The sequence below is a fragment of the Rhipicephalus sanguineus genome, chromosome 7 (assembly GCF_013339695.2).
Source record: "Rhipicephalus sanguineus isolate Rsan-2018 chromosome 7, BIME_Rsan_1.4, whole genome shotgun sequence".
In the NCBI taxonomy this organism is placed as follows: Eukaryota; Metazoa; Arthropoda; class Arachnida; order Ixodida; family Ixodidae; genus Rhipicephalus; species Rhipicephalus sanguineus.
The window spans coordinates 41535295-41547142 of record NC_051182.1 but is presented as its reverse complement, the minus strand read 5'-3'; positions in this window follow the sequence as shown (position 1 = coordinate 41547142).

The window sequence follows — 11848 nt, the reverse complement described above, 5'->3', positions numbered from 1 at the left end:
AGGACATTCATCCTCAAAAGATTGTCGGGAAAACTAGGGTGCAAAGTAAAAAGATCCGAAAGAATCACCGTTGGATCGTTTGGAGGAGGAGAGGTGGAACTCGACTTGAAAGTCGTCGAAATGAACGTGAAGAAGGACCCTACATCCGAACACATCACTATTGAAGCGCTCGAGATAGAAGTGATATCCTGCGACGTGCTACTATCTCCACCTTTGACAGTACAAGAAAGAGTAAGATCTCTAGGAATTTCTTTGGCTGATGACAGTAAGAAGGCGGGCAATGACGGCGAAAATCTAGAAACTTCAATATTAATTGGAGCAGATTACTACTGGACGGTAGTCACTGGTCGCATTCGCGAGATACAGCCGAAAGTAATGGCAATAGAAACGATGTTGGTGTGGCGACACACTGCGCACAAACCGGCGCAGACACCAACTCGTCATTAGCCAGCTCGGCGTGACATGGCCGCATGCTGCACCACGCCTCCGATAAGGGACAGCGCCACCGCAGCGTCACCGGAGGCTTACGTCACCGACGGCGGTTATAAACCCGAGCTGCTAAGCTCGGAGGTTATCATTCCTTCGCCACCCGACTAAGCGCAGCGTCGCTATGCTCGCCCCGCTGCTACTACTACGTTAATAAACAGTCGTTATGTTTTATGTTGGGATGCGTCCTTCCATCGACACGGCACCCCACATCTGGTGACCCGGAAACCGAACAAACCGCACCGCTATGGCCGACACGGAAGCCCTTGCCGCTCTTCGGCAGCAAGTGGAACAAATTCAACAGCAACTTCAGGAACAGCAGCAGCGCATGCAAAACGGACCGCACTCGCTCGGCGATTCCGCGCAGCCTCTTGTGGACTACGCCCCCCAAAGCTCCGTTCCAACGGTCGCTGTCAACGCAGATGCTGCTACCACTGCGGACGCTACCGACCTGGACGTCTGGCGTGTCTCTGTCAAGCTTCCGCCATTTTGGGCGGACTCGCCCGAGGTATGGTTCGCCCAAGTCGAGGCCCAGTTCTCCCTGGCGCGCATCACGCAAGACCGGACCCGCTACGATTACGTCGTCGCCCACCTGGACGCCCGCTACGCCAACGAGGTCTGGGATATCCTCGCCAACCCACCAACGGCCAACCTGTACGAATACCTCAAGACCGAACTCATCCGCCGGCTGTCACTCTCGGAAGACCAGAAATTGCGACAACTTCAGTCCGTAGAACTTGCCGAGCGCAAACCTTCGCAGTTACTCCGCCACATGCGTGCTCTCGAGGGTAACATGGAAGTCCAGGAATCTTTCCTGCGATCACTCTGGCTCCAACGACTTCCACTGCACGTTCAGGCAATTCTGCGGGCTCAGCTGACGCTACCTCTCGACCAACTTGCCGAGGTCGCTCATTGCGTCTTCGAGGTCTCCTTGCCGCAGTTGTCGCCCACCATCCAGGCTGTCGCCGCACCGCTGAACACCACCGAGCTTGCACGCCGTATAAACGACATCGACCGGCAGCTCACCTTCATTGAACAACGCCTGGGTGAAGGTCTTCCGATGCACCAGCGCCGCCACTCGCAAAGCCGCGACCGTAACACAACTTCGTCGCGGCAACCCGGCAACAACGGCCGCCCGTGTTACTACCACCGACGCTTCGGGGACGGAGCCCGGCAATGTCGACCACCCTGTTCCGCTGGGCATGCGGAAAACGCCAACGGCAGCTCGTAGAGACGGCCGCAAGCTGCCAACCCAGAGGCCGTCGCATCTTCGTCACTGACCAAATCACGAAGCAGCGGTTCCTTGTCGACAGTGGTTCCGACATCTGCTGCTACCCGCGATCCCATCTTCAAGGTCCTCGTCCGCTACGTCTTTCGAGCTCAGCGCGGCAAACCGCTCTACAATCAAGACTTACGGCTCGCTCCGCCTGCACATCCAGCTCAGAAACGTACGCCGTGACCTTCACTGGAACTTTGTCATCGCAGACGTCGCCGAGCCAATCATCGGCTCAGACTTTCTGGCCCACTACAACCTCCTTCCGGACTGCCGCAACGACCTCCTCATCGACGCGACGACGGGACATTCCACACCAGGCCAGCGAACGACCGCCCAACAGCCAAGTATCAGGGTACTAAATGTTGACAACCATTCGCCGTACCACGCCATCCACGCCGAATTTCCCGGATTGACGCGCCACAGCGGACTGCCACGCAAAGTGCAGCACACCACCGTGCACTACATCCGGACCACTTCAGGCCCCCCGGTTTTCTGCCGCGCCCGTCGCCTCGCCCCGGACCGCATGCGCATAGCCAAAGCAGAGTTCGAAGCCATGCTCTGCGAAGGAATCGCCCGCCGCTCTGACGGTCCATGGGCCTCGCCACTTCACCTTGTTCCAAAGAAGACCGAAGGCTGGCGGCCCTGTGGGGACTACCGTGCCCTCAACGCACGCACCATACCGGACAGGTACCCCGTCCACCACATACAGGACTTCGCCCATCGCATTCATGGCTGCCACGTGTTCTCCGTGCAAGACTTGGTGAAGGCCTACACACAGATACCTGTCAATCCGGATGACGTCCCGAAAACGGCAATCATCACTCCCTTTGGCTTGTTCGAGTTTCCCTTCATGAGCTTCGGCCTGAGGAACGCTGGACAAACCTTTCAGCGCTTCATCGACGACGTCGTCCGCGGCCTCGACTTCTGCTTCGTTTACCTTGACGACATACTGGTATTTTCCCGTGACCCCGAAGAGCACTACACGCACCTTCGTCTGCTGTTCCAACGCCTCGATGACCACGGTCTACTCGTGAATACCCAAAAAAGTACGCTAGGCGCTTCTATCGTCCGTTTCCTCGGCCACGAAGTTTCATCTGAGGGAACTCGGCCCTTGCCCGAACGCATCTCTGACCTGCAAAGTTACCCTCAACCCACCACCGCTAAAGACCTTCGCCGTTTCCTTCGCATGCTGAACTTCTACAGGCGTTTCTTGCCACACGCAGCCGACTACCAGGCTCCCCTCCATGACGCTTTGACTGGGCTACGAGGAAACCAATCTGTTACGTGGACACCCAGGCAGCACGCCGGCATTGGACCAATCTCGGAACAATGTTGGTAAACATTGGCAGAAATATTGGTCCTGCGTTGGCTTTTGGGGGTTTGCTACACCTAAATGTGCATTGGTCCAATATTGGATGCCAATGATTTTCCAATAATGGCAAGGATGGCTGTAGCCAACATTGTCCGTCCAACATATCGCCAATAATGGCAAGGATGGCTGTAGCCAACATTGTCCGTCCAACATATCGCCAATAATGGCAAGGATGGCTGTAGCCAACATTGTTCGTCGTATGTATTGCCAACATTGTATAAATATTGGCAGCTCCAATATTTTTTGCCAGCCTATATCGTTGGCTGCACCATCGTTCTTTCATTTCCAGCGTTTAACGCTGGAAATGAAAACATTTTCCACTGAATGTGTAGTTTAACGTGAGGTAGCTTTTGTGCACGTAAATAAATGCATGTTGCCCACGCTTTTGCTTTTAGGCAAGCAGCAGGGATAATCAGCGTACAAAAGCTGAGAGTACACACAAGTTTATTCTGCATGTATACATATGGCAAAGATACTGCAAGTTTTGAAAATAATTTCGCATTTCGCGCTTTGTTCTGCTGACCGCTTGCTGGCAGATAACAGCTGCACAGAACCTACACTAATTACCTTCAATAACGTCCTTATATTAGAAATCGGTGAAACGGGACCACTCACAAACACACACAGCCTCCCTTGGTGTTAGCGCTTATTTGATTTGTCAGTTCACCGAAGGTTCAAAAGGAAGTCAGTGAAAAGCGAAGCGTGATACAAAATGAAATAAATGAACATGTACACGTGAACAGACATTCGATACAGCCGAGATCCATAACCACCTTGAACTACCAGAAAGTTCATCGCCTATTTATTAATTAAAAGGTGACTGCGGCAAGAGCTTGAAAGTCTGCGACAACTTCACAACTAATAAAAATTTGTGTGTTACAAATCCATCATTTCTTTGCGCGAATCCAGCGGCGAAGGGCAAATGAAAAAAGGGTGTTAAGCTGACGCACTACAACGCGAGAAAAGAACAAAATAGCACACGCAAATGCTGACGACATCTCTGAGGGCGAGAACTTAACCAACCTACTTCGAAGCGCACAATAAAGCCCCCCACATCGGTATTCACAAACTAGCAAATTTAAAAAAACTTACGCGGTAATGTAGACAATAATAAACGCAGCACACATTTCACTTACGAACAACACGGAAAGTAACATGCGACGAAGGAGAAAAACGACTTACTGAACGCGATACGAACACAAAAATACGGCGGAAAGTTTGCGAGTTGTGAGAACACATCGGCGCTCATCTGCGGATCGCTCTTCAAAAGTCAAAACACTCAGGTCCGATGAAGAACAGGGCAGCTGCCTTCTCACTGTGGCATCGCCGTCGAATCTCGGTATCCGTAGGATCGTGGCATCCTGTCTTGGTATCCGACTCCGTTTTTTCCCGATGACTCTCGACTGAACACTGAGGGGCGCGCGCCCGCCGATGCTGGGAGCCCGAACGAGGGAAAGTAACCGCCACTGACTGACGAAGAATAGCCGCCGGCCAGAAGGGGCCGAAACGCGTACGCATCTTCCGAGGTGCCGTCGTCTCCCGCCATCTCCCTCACCCCCCCCTCGTTTTCACAGGCATTGAAAGAGAACCGTCGTGGGCGGAGCAGCCGTCAAGTGACAAGTGTTTTATGACCAGCGACCACTGCGCTGCCCCACTGCCGCGAGGTGAGGACGTGAAATTCCGAAGCAAAACATGGCGCCGCGCTGCTTCTCCGCCCTCCCGATCACCGAGAACATTTATTCAAAGTGAACACGTCTGGTTTTGTGAAGCGTTGAAAGTGCAAACATAACTCATCGATCATTTAAAGATTCCGCGGGCGATACCGTAGTCTTGGACAGAACGTCGCTGTAGCGCGCACACAAAGAAGTTATAATCCTGTAATTCAACCAGTCGTGTAGCAAACACGAAAATACACAGCGTGGTTGAAGTCACGTGAAATGTTTTGATTTTTTGCCGCTAATAAAGCCGTGAGAATAATTTCGGTGCGTGTGCACTGTGCGGTGCGCAGAAGGCGCACCAGCGCAGAGGCCCATTGCTAAGCAGATGACTTCTATTCTACTCCATTAACTCGTCAACACTCTGTACAGCTTCAATCAATGTAAAAGTAGGGTTTTTGGTTGTTTTTATACAGTTGCGATGTATACGCTGGCTGTATCACACAATCAACGTTAACTTTCAACAAGCATTGCAAAGTGAGATTTTGTTTTGTGTTTCCTTTCTCATAGATGTATTTCCAACAGCGCGCAAAACTCAGTTGAGAACTTGGTACTTATTTTACATTGCTCAACATCTGTAAAACGAATTTTGTCCAACTATTTTGCATATATTTTGTGCCACACTAAATGCCAACCTAAAAATCAAGACCCTGTGTGTGCCATTGTTCCCTTTCTTATAGATTGGAAATTGCAGTTTTGTTTGTTGGCTGACAACGATGGACTGTTTTTGCCATCTTTATACAGTAAAAGCTCATTAATTCCACACTTATTAATTCGGAAAGTCGGATAATTAGGACGCGTTCTCTGGTCAATGCAAGCATGTTTATTGTTTAACGGCATCACACTCTCGTTAATTCGGCCATACCTGTCCGCAACCCGGTTAATTCGGAAGAACCTCTTAGAAGGTTGGGGGACGCTGCGACGAACCTTTGCCCCCCCCCCCTAATGGGGAACCCTGCGCACGCCTATGGTGATAAGTAACCAGAAATCTTCTTTGAGGTGCGCTGGATGCCGGACAAAGTGATTTTCATAACAGCGTGCATTCAGGTGGTGGCTCGATTCGGGCTAACCTTCCCTCAGTGATGGTAAAAGGGGAAAAAACATTCTTGCCGATTAATCATGCATATGCTTGCCAGTGTTTAAGACATTGGAGCGACAACGTGTAAGTCTGGACAATATTGTCCGGCGCGTAGCATTGGCCGTCCAATATTGTTTAACCAGTCAGATTGACTGGACAATATATCCAATCTACTGCCATTACTTAACCAATGTTGTTTTACCAACGGATAAGCTGGCCCAATATTGCCATCCATACGGCCTGGTTCTGCCAATATCGTATTTACATCGGGAACCATGGGGAGAAATTCGGCCTTGTTGGTAAGACATTAGGAAAAATTTTTCAGCGCAAAATAACACAGGGACGAGAAGGGAGGACACAACACGTGCGCTCCCTTCTCGTCCCTGTGTTATTTTGCGCTGAAAAATTTTTCCTAAGGGAACCATGGGCCAATGTTGCCAACCTCAAAGAATAGCACGACCAATATTGTATGTTGGCTGGCAAAGATGGACCATTATTGGCATCCTTGTAGGCTGGCTTGCCAACATTGGTTTTATAGTGGTTTGTATGGGCCATCATTGGGCCATCGTTTGCCAACGTATAAACAATATTGGACCAATGTGCTGTGCTGCCTGGGCACCGACGTTAACGAAAACGTTCGAAGAATGCAAAGCCGCCCTCTGCACCGCCACGCTTCTCACCCATCCCGTGCCAGACGCTCCCTTGGGACTCTTCACGGACGCATCTGGTTTCGCCATCGGCGCCGCCCTCATGCAACGCGTGGACAACACCTGGCATCCCTTGGCGTTCTTCTCCAAGAAACTCGCAGCTCGGAAAACGGCCCCTTCAATCGCCAGTTCCGCTGACGAAACCACGACAACCGCCCCGACAACTTTGCCAGCCTACTACAGAGAACTTCTGGCGATATACGAAGCAGTGCAACACTTTCGCCATATTCTCGAAGCACAGAATTGCACCATCTATACCGACCACAAGCCTCTTACCTACGCCTTCTCTCAACGTCGCGACAAACTCCCGCCTGTACAGCAGAACCAACTCTCGTTCATCGCACAGTTCACCACCGACATCAAACATGTCAGCGGGAAAGACAACGTGGTCGCCGACGCGCTTTCACGTGTATCAGCCATCAGCTCTGTGCAGATAACAGCGGACTTCCTCGCCGAGGCCCAGACTACAGACCCCGAACTGCAGGAACTTCTCAAGGGCACGTCCTCACTAGAGCTGCAACAAGTCCCCATTCCAGGGTCGACAACCACAATCTGTTGCGACATGTCGACAGGACGAAGCAGGCCCTATGTGCCCCTGGCCCATCGCCGTGGTCTTTTCAACCAGCTCCACAACCTCAGCTATCCGGGCATACGCGCCTCTACACGCCTCGTGGCTGACCGCTATGTCTGGCCCTCCATGCAGCGGGATTGTCGTACCTGGGCGCGCTTCTGCATTCAATGCCAACGCGCTAAACTCACCAGGCACGTCACGTCACCGCTCGGAACATTCCCTCAGCCCTCTGGTCGGTTTAAGCACGTCCACCTCGACATCATAGGACCCTTCCCCCTGGCTGGACCCTACCGCTACTGCCTCACCGCCATCGACCGGTACACTCGATGGCCCGAGGCATGGCCCCTCGAGGGAATCACCGCGGAAGACGTCGCCTCAGCCTTCTTCACCGGCTGGATTGCTCGTTTCGGCGCCCCCCGCCGCGTAACCACCGACCAAGGACGGCAGTTCGAGTCGCATCTTTTCAGGTTGCTCGGGCTGACCATCGGTTTTGAACGCTTAAGGACCACCAGTTACCACCCCTGCGCAAACGGAATGATCGAGCGTTTCCACCGACAGTTCAAGGCAGCCATTATGTGCCACCCGGACTCAACCTGGCTCGAGGCCATCCCAGCCGTCATCCTTGGTCTTCGCGCCACCTTCAAGCCGGACATCCACGCTACACCAGCAGAGCTCGTCTACGGGGAACCTCTCCGCCTCCCAGGTGAATTTCTCGCTGCACCGCCATCCAGTACTACGACGTCAGATCCCACCGACTTCGTCGCCCGGCTCCGTCGCACCATCGCCGCCTTACGCCAGTCACCTGCAGCCCACCGCAGCAAGCCTACACCGTTCGTGTTCAAGGAGCTAGCATCGTGCACGCACGCTTTCCTCCGCGACGACACCGTCCGCAGGCCTTTCCAGCCACCCTACAGCGGACCCTACCTGGTCGTCCATCGCGACGACAAAAACTTCACTCTGCGCCTGAACGGGAACGACGTCCGCGTCTCAATTGACCGGCTCAAGCCCGCATACATCGCTGCGAACGAACCGGGCAGTGCCACTCCATCCACAGGCATCTATCCACAGACGCCGACGTCACAGCCCGCTCCTTTCACAACACGCTCTGGACGTCTGGTACGCCTCCCAGATTTCTACAGACCCTGAGGGCTCTGCACTCCGCGGGGGGGTGATGTGGCGACACACTGCGCACAAACCGGCGCAGACACCAACTCGTCATTAGCCAGCTCGGCGTGACATGGCCGCATGCTGCACCACGCCTCCGATAAGGGACAGCGCCACCGCAGCGTCACCGGAGGCTTACGTCACCGACGGCGGTTATAAACCCGAGCTGCTAAGCCCGGAGGTTATCATTCCTTCGCCACCCGACTAAGCGCAGCGTCGCTATGCTCGCCCCGCTGCTACTACTACGTTAATAAACAGTCGTTATGTTTTATGTTGGGATGCGTCCTTCCATCGACACGGCATCCCACATTGGGATGGACGGTTCAAGGTCCTGTAGATCTTCGTTCTGTTCCACTGAAATCATCGACGGTTATGGTCCTCAAGGTCAGTGCCAACTCTGACACTCACCGATGAACTGCAGAAGTTCTGGGATTTGGAAAGCATGGGAATCACGGAGAAACCTGAGACAAAGCCAAGCCATGACCGTGTGATACAGTACATCAGAGAAACAATGGAGTTCAAGGCAGGAAGGTATCAAGTGCGGCTACCATGGAAGGAAAACGTAACGTTAGGTGACAACAAGGCAGTTGCAGAGAAGAGGCTTATGCAGGTGACAAAGAAATTATGGAGAAATCGCGATGACCTTCAAGCCTACGACAAAGCTATTCGAGAATACTTCGAGAAACAAATAGCAGAAAACGTCGAAGAACCTGCCGGAACAGACGTACGGAACAAATTTGTCTATTATATGCCCCATCAGGCTGTGATCAAGAAAGAAAGAACAACGACAAAGATACGGATCGTATTTGACGCATCGTCAAGTCAAAACCCAGGGGAATCACTGAATGACAACCTGGAAAATGGGCCAAACCTTAACCCCGATATCACAAGTTTGCTGATGAACTTTCGACAACAGAGGATTGTCATGTCAGCAGACGTGGAAAAAGCGTTCCTGCAAATAGCAATACAAGAAAATGACCGAGACGCACTGAGATTTCTGTGGTGGGAAGAAATACCCAGCGAAGCTATGCCAAGCCCGGAGATAATAACATGGAGGATGACGAGAGTAACTTTCGGCACTACACCAAGTAGTTTTCTTCTAGCGGCCACAATTCATCGACACTTGGATGACTTCGAAGAAAAGTAACACGCAGTTGTGGCGCAACTCCGAAAAGGAATATACGTCGACGACGTCTTACTAGGAGCCGATGATTACTCGACAGCTGCTAAACTGTACAAAGAAGCAAGATACATTTTTCGTGGCGCAGGAATGAATTTAAGGAAATGGAATGAATTTAACGAAACTACGAAATCTATTTGACGAAGAAGGAGAAGATTTAGATAGAAGAATCAGAACAGAAGAACAAATCAAGGTTTTGGGATTGAAATGGAATTTTGTCGACGACCTGCTGAGCTTCCCAGACACTACGTGGCGACAGGACATGGATACAAGACAACTTTCAAAACGTCAGGTTTTGCAAGCTACGGCAAAGCTATACGACCCTTTAGGTTTTTTGACACCATTTTCTGTTAGAGCAAAGATGTTGATGCAGAAGATTTGGATAGAAAACCTAAAATGGGACGACCCGTTACCGAGCCAGCACAGATCAGCGTTGAAAGATTGGGCAGAGGAGCTTCAGCATCTGGATAACTTCACTATTAACAGATGCTATGACTACAACAAGCAAGCTGAGGTGAAAGCATCAACTGTACACGTTTTCTCAGATGCAAGCCCAATGGCATACGGAGCAGCAGCATATCTCGTAACAGAATACTCAGATGGCAGCAATGAGGCCAGTTTACTCATGGCAAAAGGTAGAGTCGCTCCAATCAAAAAGATTACACTGGCAAGAATGGAGTTGTTGGCCGCCACAGTATCAGTTCGATTGGCCAGTCATATAACTGAGAATTTCATCAGGAAAGCAAGAAGCGTGAGATTCTGGACTGACTCTCAAATTGTGCTTTGCTGGATCAAGTCAAGCAAGACGAAAGATGTGTTTGTTCGCAACCGCGCAACAGAAACCAAGAACAAGTCTAAAAATAGTCAATGGGGTTATGTTAAAAGTGATGAAAATCCTGCGGATTTGATGACGAGGGGCGTGAAGATGCAACATTTACTGAACAGTGAATTATGGTGGAAAGGCCCCACGTGGATCAGGAACGAAAAACAAAGGTCTGATTATGACATCATGCTAGAATCGGGCAATGATGACAACGAAGACGACGAAGAGATCGTGACAAGCCTAACTATCACCACGAGTCAAGAAAAAATAATCGATGTTAACAGGTTCGGATCGTATAAAAAAGCATTGCGAGCTACAGCGTGGGGGATGCGATACATTGGAAATCTAGGAAGAGAAGCGAAAACAGGTTCGCTAACAGGCGAAGAGTTGGACAAGGCAGAAATGTTGCTGTTAAAGCAGGAGCAGAAGACGTTACAAAACGAAGTGACACGAATAAATGGCACAATGAAAGTGTACAGCACGGATATCTTCGAAGGCAATCAAGGTGTCCTAAGAGTGAAAGGGAGGCTTCAGTGGAGTGATTTAAGCTTTGATGAAAAGCCGCCCATTGTTTTGCCAAGGGAAAGTCGCTTGTCAGAGCTCTTAGTACTGCATGCGCATCACGTTACCATGCACGGTGGCGTTGCATCAACATTGACACACTTAAGGACAAAGTTTTGGATTGCTCGGGGCCGACAGATGGTAAAATACGTTATAAAGAAGTGCATCACGTGTAGGAAGTTTCATTCCCGATCAATGACGCAAGAAACGGCACCACTTCCAGCTGACAGGATAACGAAGACGAGGCCATTCGACATAGTTGGTGTGGACTTCGCTGGACCGCTAAATGCTCGATAGGAGAAAGGCAGCAAAATTACGAAGTTCTACATTGTGATATTTACGTGTGCAGTAGGAAGAGCTGTACAACTAGAGTTCGTCAAGAAGATGTCATCGGAAGCGTTTATACAAGCGTTCAGAAGATTCGTAGCTAGAAGAGGATTGTGTACGACAATTTATAGTGACAATGCAAGAGCCTTCAAGAAATCCGTAAAAGAGATAAATAAAATATTAAAGATGGAAGACGAAAGGGTGCAACAGTATACCAGCAACCTGCAAGTAAATTGGAAGTTCATTGCACAGTTAGCTCCATGGTGGGGAGGATTTTATGAAAGACTCATCAGAAGCTTTAAAACGTCAATGACAAAAGCTATAGGAGCTCGACTTCTGGACGAAGAAGAACTACGGACTGTGGTTGTTGAGGCTGAAGGAGTAATTAACAGCCGGCCTCTTACCTACGTGTATGACGATCCCAACGAGCCACAACCCATTACACCGGCGGATGTTATAGGAGGCAAGCAAGTAATTAACAAGCAAGAATACGACAAACCTGGTGAAAACAGTTTGCTGAATTACTGGAGTAGAAGAAAAGAGGCAATGATGACATGGTGGATCAGATGGAAACAAGAGTATTTAAGG